This window comes from Mytilus galloprovincialis, chromosome 4 (assembly GCF_965363235.1).
Source record: "Mytilus galloprovincialis chromosome 4, xbMytGall1.hap1.1, whole genome shotgun sequence".
NCBI lineage: Eukaryota > Metazoa > Mollusca > Bivalvia > Mytilida > Mytilidae > Mytilus > Mytilus galloprovincialis.
This window is the reverse complement of record NC_134841.1, coordinates 101832089-101850090: the sequence shown is the minus strand read 5'-3', so window position 1 is coordinate 101850090 and position 18002 is coordinate 101832089. Positions and strand designations below refer to the sequence as shown.

General features: G+C 33.6%; 1 protein-coding gene across 1 annotated transcript in view; it reads right to left on the bottom strand.

Annotated features, from left to right (window-relative positions):
• Nucleotides 1-15548, bottom strand: part of LOC143070884 (neuropeptide F receptor-like) — a 43309-nt gene extending 27761 nt beyond the window's left edge. The window contains exon 1 of the mRNA XM_076244994.1: nucleotides 15337-15548. The gene's annotated coding sequence lies outside the window, so the exon portion shown is untranslated. The remainder of the gene's footprint in view (nucleotides 1-15336) is intronic.
• Between the last annotated feature and the right edge of the window lie 2454 nt (nucleotides 15549-18002).

The following is an 18002-nucleotide window of genomic DNA, read 5'->3' as shown; positions in this document are numbered from 1 at the left end:
TCCTATAAAATAAATGAACGATTTAGATTCTTGGTACCGACAATGTGTGTCGAATCAACTCGATGCAGAAATTTGAAGGTATCAAACTACCTTGAATGCCTATAAACGTCTGGACAAAGCTGTATCTGTAGCACTGGGTGCTTGTTCTGTGGTTAGTTTGATGTTAACCAGCAGTACCCTGGGTTCAGCTTTGACCGGTACAGGTCTTATAGCCACCCTTCCTCTGGGGTTTCTAGCTTGCTTGAATGCTACCACCGTAATGGATCTCACACTAATTTCTAGGCATGTAACAAAAACAAAACCAAAAAAACACCACGATACCTTGCGATTGCCCCAGTCCAAAGAGTCCTTGGTTGAGCAATGTATCAGATCTGATTTAGCTAATGATGAACTGATCTATGATGCCGAGTTTGGGAAAGTCGTCACCTGCCTCAAAAACTCAATTCAATGGTTTTATACCCGATTTTCAGGCTTAAACAACATATCCTAACACTTCCAATTATACCGTCCTTATCAAAAATATAAAAGCCGTGGTAATCATAGCCGGTGCGCCTGGTTTTTTTTTCCATCCCATAGCTCACGATTTGCACAGCTCCATCGGTCTCTCTCTTTGCCCCGACGGTGGTCAGCTGATTGTTTAGTCTTTCACATCCCCGGATATTTTTCCCTTTCCAGCACAAGGTTATGATTTTTGCGAACCCACATTTCGTGTCAACTTCGTGTCAACATCTTTAATGTCTTTGACAATCCAGGGTGAGTACTGACTAACTTCTCGCCATTTGAGGGTTTCCTCAGCAGTATTTTCCAAAATTTTGACCTCTTGCGCCATATTCTCTCTCTGATCAGACATATTTGTAATCTCACAATCCATTGTATTTATTATCTGTGGATTTTTCTTGGTGTGTTTTCTTTCTTCCACAAAGATACATTTTCCCACGACCCCAGCCCCCACTTTTTCTCCTCTTAACCTCGTCAACGAGCGTGCAAGATTTTCGAATTTTTCAGTCCGGTCCCAGCAGAACTCCCCTCAAAATGCTCACGCATATTTCGATATTTAAGTCCTTCGTTACTCCGCGGAATAAATTGACTATATACCATGTGTTCCTCTTTTTATAAGCTTCCGAATGAGGTATAAGGTAGATCTGTAATAAAGGGCTGAAGGGTCACAGTATTCCATTCCATTATTCAAAATATCCATTTCATTATGCAAATTGGCTATTTCTTAATTTTCACGCGTATTTTGGCATTTTAGTCCCCCGTAACCCCTAAAATGGTCATTGCGGTACATATTGGTTTTTTTTTCTCAATTTATTCACGTATTATTTCGACATTTAAGTCCGTCGTTACTCCTCTAATATGCGTTGCCAAACATATTGACTATATACCTTTTGTTCCTCTCGTAATAAGCTTTCGAATGAGGTATAAAGTATATCTATAATTAGGGGATAAATGGTCGCAGCATTCCATTCCATTATTCAAAATACCCAATCATTATTCAAAATTTGCTATTTCTTAATTTTCAAGCGTAATTTGGCATTTAGGTCCTCTGTAATCCCTGTAATGGTCATTGCGGCACATAATGTTTATTCTCAGTTTATTCTTCTATTAATAAGCTTTGATTTGGTGTAAAAAAATCCTGAATAAGAGGCGACGGGTTGCAGCAGTCCATTCCATTATTCAAAATATCCATTTCATTATTCAAAATTGGCTATTTCTCAATGTTCACGCGTAATTTGATCTTTAAGTCCTTCGTTACTCCTCTAATATGCGTTGCAGAACAAATTGACTATATACCTTTTGTTCCTCTTTTAATAAGGTTTCGATTGAGGTATAATATATATCTGTTATTACGGGTTGAAGGGTCCTGCCAGTCCATTCCATTATTCAAAATACCCATTTCATTATTCAAAATTGGCTATTTCTTAATGTTCAGGTGTATTTCGATATTTAAGTCCTTCGTTACTCCTCTAATATGCGTTGCGGAACATATCGACTATATACCTTTTGTTCCTCTCTGAAAAAGCTTTTGATTGAGGTATAATATATATCTGTAATTAGGGCCTGAAGGGTCCTGCTAGTCCATTCCATTATTCAAAATATCCATTTCATTATTCAAAATTGCCTATTTCTTAATGTTCATGCGTAATTCGATCTTTAAGTCCTTCGTTACTTCTCTAATATGCGTTGCGGGACATATTGACTATATACCTTTTGTTCCTCTCTTGATAAGCTTTCGATTGAGGTATAATATATATATCTGTAATTAGGGGCTGAAGGGTCTGCCAGTCCATTCCAATATTCAAAATATCCATTTCATTATTCAAAATTGGCTATTTCTTAATTTTCACGCGTATTTTGGTATTTAGCTCTTTTAATATTCGTTGCAAAACATATTGACTATAAGCATGTTGTTCCTCTTGTAATCAGCTTTCGAATGAGGTATAAGGTTTATCTATAATTAGGGACTAAAGGGTCGCCGTAGTCCATTCCATTATTCAAAATATCCATTTCATTATTCAAAATTGGCTATTTCTTAATTTTCACGCGTATTTTGGCAGTTAGCTCTTCTAATTTTCGTGAACATATTGACTTTATACATTTTGTTCCTCTTGTAATCAGCTTTAGAATGAGGTATAAGGTTTATCTATAATTAGGGGCTAAAGGGTCACCGCACTCCATTCCATTATTCAAAATATCCATTTCATTATTCAAAATTGTCTTTTTCTTCATTTTCACGCGTTTTTTGGCTATTAGGTCTTCTAATATTCGTTGCGGAACATATTGACTATATATATTTTGTTCCTCTTGTAATCAGCTTTCGAATGAGGTATAAGGTTTATCTATAATTAGGGGCTAAACGGTCGCCGCACTCCATTCCATTATTCAAAATATCCATTTCATTATTCAAAATTGGCTATTCCTTAATTTTCACGCGTATTTTGGCATTTAGGTCTTCTTATATTCGTTGCGGAACATATTGACTATATACATTTTGTTCCTCTTGTAATCAGCTTTCGAATGAGGTATAAGGTTTATCTATAATAAGGGGCTAAAGGGTCCCAGCAGTCCATTCCATTATTCAAAATATCCATTTCATTATTCAAAATTGGCTATTTCTTAATTTTCACGTGTATTTTGGCAATCAGGTCTTCTAACAAACGTTGCACAACATATTGACTATATACATTTTGTTTCTCTTGTAATCAGCTTTCGAATGAGGTATAATATTTATCTATAATAGGGGCTAAAGGGTCGCTGCAGTCCATTCCATTATTCAAAATATCCATTTCATTATTCAAAATTGACTTAATCTTAATTTTCACCCGTATTTTGTCAATTAGGTCTTCTAATATTCGTTGCGGAACATATTGACAATATACATTTTGTTCTTTTTGTAATCGGCTTTCTAATGAAATATAAGATTTCTCTATCATTAGGGGCTAAAGGGTCGCCGTAGTCCATTTCATTATTCAAAATTGACTTTTTCTTAATTTTCACGCGTATTTTGGCAATTAGGCCTTCTAATATTCGTTGCGGAACATATTGACTATATACATTTTGTTCCTCTTGTAATCATCTTTCGCATGAGGTATAAGATTTATCTATAATTAGGGGCTAAAGGGTCGCCGCACTCCATTCCATTATTCAAAATATCCATTTCATTATTCAAAATTGACTTTTTCTTAATTTGCACGCGTATTTTGGCAATTAGGTCTTCTAATATTCGTTGCGGAACATATTGACTATATACATTTTGTTTCTCTTGTAATCAGCTTTCGACTGAGGTATAAGGTTTATCTATAATTAGGGGCTAAAGGGTCGCCGCACTCCATTCCATTATTCAAAATATCCATTTCATTATTCAAAATTGGCTATTTTTTAATTTTCACGCGTATTTTGACATTTCGGTCTTCTAATATTTGTTGCGGAACATATTGACTATATACATGTTGTTCCTCTTGTAATCAGCTTTCGAATGAAGTATAAAGTTTATCCATAATAGGGGCTTAAGGGTCGTCGCAGTCCATTCCATTATTCAAAATATCCATTTCATTATTCAAAATTGGCTATTTTTTAATTTTCACGCGTATTTTGACATTTAGGTCTTCTAATATTTGTTGCAGAACATATTGACTATATACATGTTGTTCCTCTTGTAATCAGCTTTCGAATGAAGTATAAAGTTTATCCATAATAGGGGCTTAAGGGTCGTCGCAGTCCATTCCATTATTCAAAATATCCATTTCATTATTCAAAATAGACTTTTTCATAATTTTCACGCGCATTTTAGCAATCAAGTCTTCTAATATTCGTTGCGGAACATATTGACAATATACATTTTGTTCTTCTTGTAATCGGCTTTCTAATGAGGTATAAGATTTCTCTATAATTAGGGGCTAAAGGGTCGCCGCAGTCCATTTCATTATTCAAAATTGACTTTTTCTTAATTTTCACGCGTATTTTGGCAATTAGGCCTTCTAATATTCGTTGCGGAACATATTGACTATATACATTTTGTTCCTCTTGTAATCACCTTTCGCATGAGGTATAAGATTTATCTATAATTAGGGGCTAAAGGATCACCGCACTCCATTCCATTATTCAAAATATCCATTTCATTATTCAAAATTGACTTTTTCTTAATTTGCACGCGTATTTTGGCAATTAGGTCTTCTAATATTCGTTGCGGAACATATTGACTATATACATTTTGTTCCTCTTGTAATCAGCTTTCGAATGAGGTATAAGGTTTATCTATAATTAGGGGCTAAAGGGTCGCCGCACTCCATTCCATTATTCAAAATATCCATTTCATTATTCAAAATTGGCTATTTCTTAATTTTCACGCGTATTTTGGCATTTAGTTCTTCTAATATTCGTTGCGGAACATATTGACTATATACATTTTGTTCGTCATGTAATCAGCTTTCGAATGAGGTATAAGGTTTATCTATAATTAGGGTCTAAAGGGTCGCCGCACTCCATTCCATTATTCAAAATATCCATTTCATTATTCAAAATTGGCGATTTCTTAATTTTCACGCGTATTTTGGCATTTAGCTCTTCTAATTTTCGTTACGGAACATATTGACTATATACATGTTGTTCGTCTTGTAATCAGCTTTCAAATGAGGTATAAGGTTTATCTATAGTCGGGGCTAAAGGGTCGCCACAGTCCATTCTATTATTCAAAATATCCATTTCATTATTCAAAATTGGCTATTTCTTAATTTTCACGCGTATTTTGGCATTTAGGTCTTCTAATATTCGTTGCGGAACATATTGACTATATACATTTTGTTCGTCTTGTAATCAGCTTTCGAATGAGGTATAAGGTTTATCTATAATTAGGGGCTAAAGGGTCGCCACAGTCCATTCCATTATTCAAAATATCCGTTTCATTATTCAAAATTGACTATTTCTTAATTTTCACGCGTAATTAGGCATTTAGGTCTTCTAATATTCATTGCGGAACATATTGACTATATTCATTTTGTTCGTCATGTAATCAGCTTTCGAATGAAGTATAAGGTTTATCTATAGTTAGGGTCTAAAGGGTCGCCGCACTCCATTCCATTATTCAAAATATCCATTTCATTATTCAAAATTGACTATTTCTTAATTTTCACACGTAATTAGGCATTTAGGTCTTCTAATATTCATTGCGGAACATATTGACTATATTCATTTTGTTCGTCATGTAATCAGCTTTCGAATGAGGTATAATGTTTATCTATAATTAGGGTCTAAAGGGTCGCTGCACTCCATTCCATTATTCAAAATATCCATTTCATTATTCAAAATTGACTATTTCTTAATTTTCACGCGTAATTAGGCATTTAGGTCTTCTAATATTCGTTGCGGAACATATTGACTATATACATTTTGTTCGTCTTGTAATCAGCTTTCTAATGAGGTATAAGGTTTATCTATAATAGGGGCTAAAGGGTCGCCACAGTCCATTCCATTATTCAAAATATCCATTTCATTATTCAAAATTGGCTGTTTCTTAATCTTGACGCGTATTTTGGCAATTAAGTCTTCTAATATTCGTTGCGGAACATGTTGACTATAAGCATGTTGTTCCTCTTGTAATCACCTTTCGAATGAGGTATAAGGTTTATCTATAATTAGGGTCTAAAGGGTCGCCGCACTCCATTCCATTATTCAAAATATCCATTTCATTATTCAAAATTGGCTATTTCTTAATTTTTACGCGTATTTTGGCAATTAGGTCTTCTAATATTCGTTGCGGAACATATTGACTATATACATTTTGTTTGTCTTGTAATCACCTTTCGAATGAGGTATAAGGTTTATCTATAATTAGGGGCTAAAGGGTCGCCACAGTCCATTCCATTATTCAAAATATTCATTTCATTATTCAAAATTGACTATTTCTTAATTTTCACACGTAATTAGGCATTTAGGTCTTCTAATATTCGTTGCAGAACATATTGACTATATACATTTTGTTCGTCTTGTAATCAGCTTTCGAATGAGGTATAAGATTTATCTATAATTAGGGTCTAAAGGGTCGCCGCACTCCATTCCATTATTCAAAATATCCATTTCATTATTCAAAATTGACTATTTCTTAATTTTCACGCGTAATTAGGCATTTAGGTCTTCTAATATTCGTAGCGGAACATATTGACTATATACATTTTGTTCGTCTTGTAATCAGCATTCTAATGAGGTATAAGGTTTATCTATAATAGGGGCTGAAGGGTCGCCACAGTCCATTCCATTATTCAAAATATCCATTTCATTATTCAAAATTGGCTGTTTCTTAATCTTGACGCGTATTTTGGCAATTAAGTCTTCTAATATTCGTTGCGGAACATGTTGACTATAAGCATGTTGTTCCTCTTGTAATCACCTTTCGAATGAGGTATAAGGTTTTTCTATAATTAGGGTCTAAAGGGTCGCCGCACTCCATTCCATTATTCAAAATATCCATTTCATTATTCAAAATTGGCTATTTCTTAATTTTCACGCGTATTTTGGCATTTAGGTCTTCTAATATTCGTTGCGGAACATATTGACTATATACATTTTGTTCGTCTTGTAATCACCTTTCGAATGAGGTATAAGGTTTATCTATAATTAGGGGCTAAAGGGTCGCCACAGTCCATTCCATTATTCAAAATATCCATTTCATTATTCAAAATTGACTATTTCTTAATTTTCACGCGTAATTAGGCATTTAGGTCTTCTAATATTCGTTGTGGAACATATTGACTATATACATTTTGTTCGTCATGTAATCAGCTTTCGAATGAGGTATAAGGTTTATCTATAATTAGGGTCTAAATGGTCGCCGCACTCCATTCCAATATTCAAAATATCCATTTCATTATTCAAAATTGACTATTTCTTAATTTTCATGCGTAATTAGGCATTTAGGTCTTCTAATATTCGTTGCGGAACGTATTGACTATATACATTTTGTTCGTTTTGTAATCAGCTTTCGAATGAGGTATAAGGTTTATCTATAATAGGGGCTAAAGGGTCGCCACAGTCCATTCCATTATTCAAAATATCCATTTCATTATTCAAAATTGGCTGTTTCTTAATTTTCACGCGTATTTTGGCATTTAGGTCTTCTAATATTCGTTGCGGAACATATTGACTATATATATTTTGTTCGTCTTGTAATCAGCTTTCGAATGAGGTATAAGGTTTATCTATAATTAGGGTCTAAAGGGTCGCCGCACTCCATTCCATTATTCAAAATATCCATTTCATTATTCAAAATTGACTATTTCTTAATTTTCACGCGTAATTAGGCATTTAGGTCTTCTAATATTCGTTGTGGAACATATTGACTATATACATTTTGTTCGTCTTGTAATCAGCTTTCGAATGAGGTATAAGGTTTATCTATAATAGGGCTAAAGGGTCGCCACAGTCCATTCCATTATTTTAAATATCCATTTCATTATTCAAAATTGGCTGTTTATTAATCTTCACGCGTTTTTTGGCATTTAGGTCTTCTAATATTCGTTGCGGAACATATTGACTATATATATTTTGTTTGTCTTGTAATCAGCTTTCGAATGAGGTATAAGGTTTATCTATAATTGGTGCCTATAGGGTCGCCGCACTCCATTCCATTATTCAAAATATCCATTTCATTATTCAAAATTGGCTATTTCTTGATTTTCACGCGTATTTCGGCATTTAGGACTTCTAATATTCGTTGCGGAACCTTTAATAGCTGACTGTGCGGTATGGGCTTTGCTCATTGTTGAAGGCTGTACGGTGAGCTATAGTTGTTAATGTCTGTGTCATTGTGGTCTTTCTGGATAGTTGTCTCATTGGCAATCATACCACATCTTCTTTTTAAAATTTCCTCATTTTTATGCATTTTGTGGCATTTAGGTCCTCCGTAAACCCTCTTATGGTCATTTCGAATCAAAATATAGCTATTGTGTCACAGTCAATTTTTTCTATATTTTTTTCACTATTCACCGCTTCAATTTGAATAATGAAACATAAACCATTTCATTATTCATTATTCATTTTTCAATAGTGAATAGTGAATAGTGAACTATTTCATTATTCATTATTGAATAATGAATAATGAACTATGAATAATGGACGTACTTCAGCGCGGTTCAGTTCACGAGAAAGAACATCAAACAATATTATTTTATAGTTCTTACAGTATAATACAATGTAGTGTTACTCTTGATGTCGATATACTCAACTTTCATACTTTATAAAAGCACGGAATGTTTTTTTTTTTAATTTTTTATTTTGAAAGAAAAAAGTTTAATCCTTCTGATCTTTACAAGAAAGCAAGAAACAATATGATTTTAAGCCTGAGACAATAAGCCTTTTGACCACACACCTGTTTAAATGTCTGTAGAAAGCTAATCATCACGATTCTTCGTCTATTCTATAGCTTATGTATAAGATTTAATCTGGCTAACAGTATCTGTGTGCATAAAGGATAATAGATTTACATTTATTGTATATAATTATCACCCTCTGAATATATGGCTTTATACCACTTCTATAGATGTTAATGATGGTTGAACAGTCAAGATTGATAGACTGTAGGTAGTTCTAGATAGTCGATACTTTCTGTTTCAAAACAAAGGTGGAACGATCGCCAAGGAGACAAGGTGAAAAATTACAGGTCATCGTTCGGTCGTTAACAATCAGCAAAGGCCATGCATTTTAAAAAAGGTATAACTTTACGATTTTTTTGTCAAATTATTAAAAAATGAAAAACTGACGATAAATTGATATAATAGATAACGGTAGCAGGTGTTAAGTTAAAAAGTAAAGATGTTTCCACAGTTCATTTGTCAATGCCTGGTTTCACGACCGAAAGAGGCTAAGGCTTAGTCTCTGATGAAATTATAACAACTTACCAAAGAACATAATGTAATCCGAGAAAGCACAACGAGAACAACTACAGGTAAACATTATTTACCTATCGAAGCAAATGATTTCATTCTTAATTGTTGATGGAGTTGACGATGCTGATAGATTTTTTTCTTTTCGTTTTATTTTTTACGGCAACACGTCTGTCCTTTTTAAATTTATGGTTTTGATTGCATTCTTGTTAGAATGGTACCATACTAATGCCATCTGTTAATGAAAAACATACTTTGGGAAATCTTGGTGTCATATGTGTGGAAAGCCAAATATATTAGAATGAAATTCAAAACAGTGTGGCTGTGGCCATTGATTGACACATTAAATTCATCCATTGACTGGGACAATTTAGGTGAACGTTTGTATGTAACGACCACTGCTCACTATGTACTTTTTAAAGACACTTAAACTATGGGGTCACCAAAGGTTCTCAACACCTTAATAAAGTAATTCGAAAAATTAATCAGAAATAACACGATGTTTTGATTTATATCAATTATATAAATCAAAACATAAAGGTTATTCCTGATTAATTTTTCGAATTATTTTATAATTAAAGGCGTTAAGAAACCTTTGGTGACCCCACAGTTTAAATGTCTATCGTAGGTACGTCGTGAACAGTGGTCGTTACAGACAAACGTTCACGTAAATTGTCTCAGTCAATGGATGAATTTAATGTGTCAATCAATGGCCACAGCCACACTGTTTTGAATTTCATTCTAAACACTTGTGATCATAAATACAAATATCATGATGAAGTGGAAGTCAAGAATGTTATAAATGAGAGTCTAAATGACACAGTATGTTCGTAAAATCAAGAGATTTAGAGGCTCTCGCAATATCTATATCGAGTTCAATTCTTGTTATGTCTGTTTGGTTTGTTCACACATCGCTGTCATCATAATTGAATTTGATGCGACTGTAATACAAGTGAGAGGTTTGGCTAGAATCAAAACTAGGTTTAATCCACAATTTTCTACAAGTCATGAATATAACAGTGGTTATTCTTTTCGTTTGACGTGTTTGAGCTTTTGATTTTGGTATTTGATTAGGGAATTTCCCTTGGAGATCGGTATGTTTGTTATTTTCAAGAAAGAAATCTATCTTTACATAAACATTGCAATTCCTGCAAGACTGGTTTAAGAATTGTCTTTTGTAGAATATTAATACAAGGATAATTCATAACATAATTGCAATTTTAAGATAAAGAAATATATTTTAATCTAATATATAAAAAAGAAGATGTGGTATGATTGCCAATGAGACAACTGTCCACAAGAGACCAAAATGACACAGACATTAACAACTATAGGTCACCGTACGGCCTTCAACAATGAGCAAATCCTATACCGCATAGTCAGCTATAAAAGTCCCCGATAAGACAATGTAAAACAATCCAAACGAGAAAACTAACGGCCTTATTTATATAAACAAATGAAATATAGTCCGGAATGTCAAGTGCAAGAACCTCTCGTATATTACACATCTGTTCATTTCATTGATGCTGTGTTGTAATTTGAATTACAAATTACAATTCCGTTCCAATTTCTTATTCCAATGCATAAGTAATGTCTAGGGACAAGTTAAAATTTAATTTATAGAAGTAAACTCATCGTTGTTGTACTAGATTGTTAATATGACTTTAATGGTGATATGGACAACCTCGTTAAGGGTCCTCTGTGTTTTGATATAGAAAAGTGAAATGGGGAAAAGATCAAATATATGGTTTACTATACATTGTAAACTAGATACTAGCCATTATATTGCCACTCGTTCCTAATGAAACATGAAATTTTGCAGGGTCTCTAAACATTCGTGTATGATGTTCTCCTTTGTTGTTGCACAACTGGAGAAAATTGAATGTTGTTCCATTAGAATCAGGAAATGCATTTTGCTATGGTTTTTCTTTATATTGTTGATAGAATATTAATATTTTCTTGCCAAAAGTTTTTAACTGCAATTTTTTGTTCAGATAGATTGCAGAGAATATAAAAGTGTGATTTCACATATGATATAGTATGGCGATCTTTTGACCAGCACATACTCAATACGGTGTCTTAAACCAATCACCATTCCTATTAAATTTGACCAGCACATACTCAATACGGTATCTTACGCCAATCACCATTCCTATTAATTTTGTTCATTGTCAATCTGATTACAATACAGATTCTGTATCATGAAACGCTTTGCATATACCATTGAGCAGTCTGACACAGGACATGTACTTAAAATAGATTTGTTCGATGTTGTCAATTTTTACTATTATACTTTTTCAGAAGTATTTTTTTAAAGAATTAACTCAGACAATGGCCGTAAAAGACAATTTAAAATTGTGTTCGTCTGAAATAGCAGCGGAAATATTATCAAAAATTTAAAATTATTTTGCCTACTATTAGTGACAATTATTAAATATAATAGCTTTCCTTAAACGTTTTATGGAACTACATACAAATTAATTATATCCCTACTTTGATAAAACAAGCGGAGATATAGTGAATATTGATTTTAGCAGCGATAAGAAATTTCAAATCAAATTTTCATGGCTTCGTAATTCTGATCAGAATGTAATGAATATCCGTTAGCTCAGATGGCTAATGGCAAAATATTTCCTACTACCAAATGATTAGGATTATTTAAAATATCTATCCATTTCGCAGATAAAACTATCCACCGTCATATGACATCTGCATGGTGCATTAAGACAAAAAAAAATCCGATTATTTATTATCTATAATTTTTAAGGTTTCTTTTGTCTCTTGATATCTGTTTGATTGATAAAAAAACTAATGTTAAGCAATATTTTACACACAAATGGGTTCAAACCGAGTTCAAAATACTAGAAGATAACCGGTTTCCCATTTTATTCAAAATTCAGCCAGATGATATCTTTAATATTTTCAATTTTAAAATATTTGAACAAATTATTAACTTATGTTGACTTTTTCTTTAAATGTGTATTTTTTTTTTAACTTAAACGCATTCTGAAACCATGAAAGTGGAATACTGTTCGAGAGCAACTGTAAAAAGAGGATTCTAGCGATAATTAGTAACAGTATAGATTGTATCAATATAATGCCTCTATTGAAATTGATATGTTAGATATTGGCCATTCCAATACATTATAAGACCACTTGTCAAACTAGGTCATATAAAGTATAGCTTTTGTTGGTCAAGTGAGGATATACAAATAAGAAGAAGCCGTATAATATCAAATGAACCAAATATTCACTTGTTATACAAAGAAGTTTGCGAGCATGAAAACCTCCCCATGCCCAGTACAGGCTAGCTGGAAGGAGTTTATCGATATTCCGTCGGTTGTTTCTAGGTTTGAAGTACTAACTGTTGGATGATATGTAGTTGAAATTCCTTGCAGATCATAGATTTCTTCACTATAAAAGTTAATTGATGTGGTATTTTTGTATTGAGATATTTTTTCAAAACTGTTATCACAAGGAAGCTATTAAACCAAGAGTTCCAAATGGTGAAGTTGAAATCATCCCTTCGTAAATTTTACGGACGCCATCACGAGTTGGTTGACCGTTATGGAATAACCGTTTCACAAATGATATCGGATATGTTCCTTACGTCGTAACTACAATCCCCTTCCCTTTCATGAATATGACCTACCGAATTAGACTATTTACCGGATTTGTAATCACTTAAGCAACACGACGGGTGCCACATGTGGAGCAGGATCTGCTTACCCTTCCGGAGCACCTGAGATCACCCCTAGTTTTTGGTGGGGTTCGTGTTGTTTATTCTTTAGTTTTCTATGTTGTGTCGTGTGTACTATTGTTTTTCTGTTTGTCTTTTTTATTTTTAGCCATGGCGTTGTCAGTTTGTTTTAGATTTATGAGTTTGACTGTCCCTTTGGTATCTTTCGTCCCTCTTTTATCCCTTATTTTCCTAAGAGTTTATAAAAAGTAACCCAAATCGTTGTTTGATTCACATTGAATTAATGCCTTGCGTTTTCACTAGAATATCCCAAAACTAACAAATGCACACTTTAGAATGTTAGAATGAATATAACTTGATACAAATCTCATCGTCTTGGTAGGAGTGTCCTCTATTTTTTGTTTATTAAAATATCGACTAAACGATGCAGAAACTCTGAGATGAGGTAAAGCCTTATTTGTGCAATTTATTTGTGGTAATGGAAGTGGTCTTATATAGATTTTGACAGATGAATGCTAAACAAACTATTGAAATAAAAATAATATTTGTCAAACAAGTCTACAAATTTTGTTTCATTTGTCAACAGCGACGATGGTTACTCAAACAATTGATTCGTTTCTTTTGACAAATAACCATATAAAGTATACCAGTCTTATAAAATTGTACGCCAGACGGAAAAGTCTACAAAAGACTCAGTTACGCTAAAAAAAAGTTTAAAATGTTAAATACATACGAAGTTGAAAAGCAAATATTTGATACATACAGCTAAGGTATTCAAAACCTGGTTAAAAAAATCCTCGGTATTTCAAAAAATGTTTTGAAAACAGCAAGATTATGAGGTAATTTTGAAAACAGTAAACCACAACTATACTGAATACCACGGAAAATTCAAAGCCGAAAGTCCTTTATCAAATAGCAAAACCGAAAGCTCTAACACATCAAACGAATGGACAAAAACTATCATATTCCTGCCTTGGTACAGGCATTTTCTTAGGTAGAAAATGGTGGATCTAACCTGGTTTTATAGCTAGCTAAACCCCTCACTTGTAAGACAGTCGTATAAAATCCCATTTAATTTATATTGACAATCATGTGTGAACAAATAGGAGGGCCATGGCGTAGTGGTTAGTGCATCGGACAACGAATACAAAGTTTTCTGATTCGATCTCCGTTTTGGGGCGAAAATTTTAGGGACTGAATGTTTTGCTGTCCCTTGACACCATTTTGGGCGTATGGTCTTGAGAAACGACAAAAGTCCGTCCGAAGGGGACGTTAAATGGCTGACCCGTGTTAAGAGAGAGAGAGAGAGAGCAATATATCTTGCACGTACAATACGCCCTTGTAGATTTCGAAAAAGAGCATGCTAATGTCGCTACACGGCAGCATTCGCGACCGCAAAATGGAAATGGATTAATATAAGTTGCAATAACTTGTTTCTAAATCTACTAAAAATAAATATGATTTAACAAAAACAGACATGAAAGGTAGAAGTGTCAAAAATAGGGGAACATTGACTCATTGTATTTCTATCGGTTAAATATACTTTCGTTAGTTTAAAACACGCACGACTGAAAATCCCATTTTTGTTTTCGGCATTGAATTATGGCGTTATACAATATCGCGTTTTTCTTTACTGACGTTGCTGTCTGAAGTGCCATATCGCTTTGGATGTCGCAGAAACGTATATAAGGATAAAGTAATATAGTAGGCCAATATTAAATATTTAAGGGCAACATCTCAAGTTATATGATGTGTTTGTGACTTTTATAAAACATATTCTAAATAACAACGTTGCCATACATGAATACCTGCTATACAGTATTAAAAAAAAGTTTTAAATGTGAATTTTAAATTGTATTAAATGACTTATCACTTATTTTACAGTATCGTTTCTTATAAATTAGCAGACTCATTTTATACATTGAGCTCTGTTTGATTAAAATTTCAGGTACAATGTATTAAGATAACTTGTTTAATTTTCACCGGCTGCATTATGACATGTTACTTTGCTTTTTATTCCTTATGTTGATTTTTGAAATATTACAGCATCTTTTTTAAAGCACAATTTTGAACAAATTATCAATGCATAATTATCGAGCAAAAAAATTCTTTATTCGCTTATATTTTCAATAGAAAAAAAAATAAAAAACAACAAAAAGGTACTACATAACGAATGTTTAATTTAAATCCTCTGCAAATTGCTGCCAATAAAATTGAAATAATAAAGAATAATTAAAAATTAAAAATGCATAAAGCCCTTACCTGAAAGGAAAAATCAAGTGACGACACTATTTAATAAAGATCATCTAAAAAGCTTGGTATTATCCAAGTGGTGAATATTTATAGTTGATGATGTTAAACTCCCACAGCCTTAGCACGGCTGAAGATATTTACTGCTGCACAACCGGACGTAGGAGGATTGGAAAAACATATCATTTAAGATTTCCTCTGTAAAGAACACTTTATCATTGAAGAACACGACCATTGATTGTTTAGCGTTGGCTTCTCAGAGCATTATACCTTTTAACTTATACAAATATGTAAAATCGATTAAAGATAATGATAAATAATGATAGATAAATGTAACATCTAATTTTTTTAAACTCCATAATGACTGATCTCTTTACTCCACTTTAGATGATGTCATTATATATTTTGTTTGCACTACTTATTATATACTATTTATGATATTTTGATATGTTTTGATTGCTTCAATAAATGTGTACCTTCCTTATATAATCATGCTCATTGTTAATACATAATTTCGTAATTGCTATCATTCAGCCTACTTGAAAATTATTTCAGCACATCGTATACAGCACTTGAAAACCTGAAAATTTACTGCATTATACTGCAAGGTAAACAACACCTAGCATTAATTAGATATACAGCTTGCATACATACAAAAGGATATTGACAAGTAAGAACGAATACAAAACAGAGGCACACGATTCATCAAAAGGAATCACAAGAGTCGAAAACAGGATCCACAACAAACATGAGACACCAGCTAGAAATGGTCCTGAGACGCTAGAGGAAAGAAGACACAGTCTCAGTCTGATTCTGATTACAAGGTAGTTGATGGTCTGATGCCGTCTCTGCAAGCCGACAATTTTGTCACTCCAGCAAGACCAAGAAGAACAATCAAAGCCAAAACATTGCCATATAATTGTGAAACAAACAATATAATTGGACGGCACGTAATAAACAACACAAAATGGTTTAAAATGCCAGACAGCAATAAGCCACAAGATAAACACTCATTCTTTGTGGAAACAATCCATTTGAACCAGCTGCCAGATAAGGTAGTGTATGCTGATTCTATAGAGGCATTTAAAAGACCACTTTACAGCAACACCGTCCACAACAACGGCGTCCTTCTCCACCGTGTAAAGAAGCCTATATAGGATTTTACACGTTCCAATACAGATAAAGATTCAACTTTGAGATATACAATACTCAACCTAAAAGTATACAGCACACGACCTCAAATTAATGCTATACATTAATCAACCTAGAGATATAAAGCACTCAACCTTAATATATACTGCACTGAACCTCCAGGTATATATCAAACAGCCAAGAGGAACAAAGCTCTCTACCTAAGGATATAAAACACTCAACCTTAATTTATACTGCACTGAACCTCCAGGTATATATCACACAGCTAAGAGGAACAAAGCTCTCTACTTCAGGATATAAAACACTCAACCTTAATATATACTGCACTGAACCTCCAGGTATATATCACACAGCTAAGAGGAACAAAACTCTCTACCTCAGGATATAAAACACTCAACCTTAATATATACTGCACTGAACCTCAAGGTATATATCAGACAGCCAAGAGGAACAAAGCTCTATACTTCAGGATATAAAGCACTCAACCTTAACATATACTGCACTGAACCTCAAGGTATATATCACACAGCCAAGAGGAACAAAGCTCTCTACCTAAGGATATAAAGCACTCAATCTTAATATATACTGCACTGAACCTCCAGGTATATATCACACAGCCAAGAGGAACAAGGCTCTCTACTTCAGGATATAAAACATTCACCCTTAATATATACTGCACTGAACCTCAAGGTATATATCAGACAACCAAGAGGAACAAAGCTCTATACTTCAGGATATAAAGCACTCAACCTTAATATATACTGCACTGAACCTAAAGGTTTATATCACACAGCCAAGAGGAACAAAGCTCTCTACCTCAGGATATAAAGCACTCAACCTTAATATATACTGCACTGAACCTCTAGGTATATTTCACACAGCCAAGAGGAACAAGGCTCTCTACTTCAGGATAGTAAGCACTCAACCTTAATATATACTGCACTGAACCTCTAGGTATATATCACACAGCCAAGAGGAACAAGGCTCTCTACTTCAGGATATAAAGCACTCAACCTTAATATATACTGCACTGAACCTCCAGGTATATATCACACAGCCAAGAGGAACAAAGCTCTCTACCTCAGGATATAAAACACTCAACCTTAATATATACTGCACTGAACCTCCAGGTATATATCACACAGCCAAGAGGAACAAAGCTCTATAAAGGCAACAGTAGTATACCGCTGTTCAAAACTCATAAATCCATGGACAAAAAAACAAAATCGGGGTAACAAACTTAAACCGAGGGAAACGCATTAAATATAAGAGGAGAACAACGACATAACACTAAAATGTAACACACATAGACAAAATCCCACGAGAATAACAAATATAACATATATATAACATCAAAACCAAATACATGAATTTGGGATAGACAAGTACCGTGACACGTCTTATCGTAATGTGAATTTACACTCAAAAATAAGAGAAAACAAACGACACAACGTTATAATGTAATACACACAGAAACGAACTATAATATAACAATGGCCATATTCCTGACTTGGTACAGGGCATTT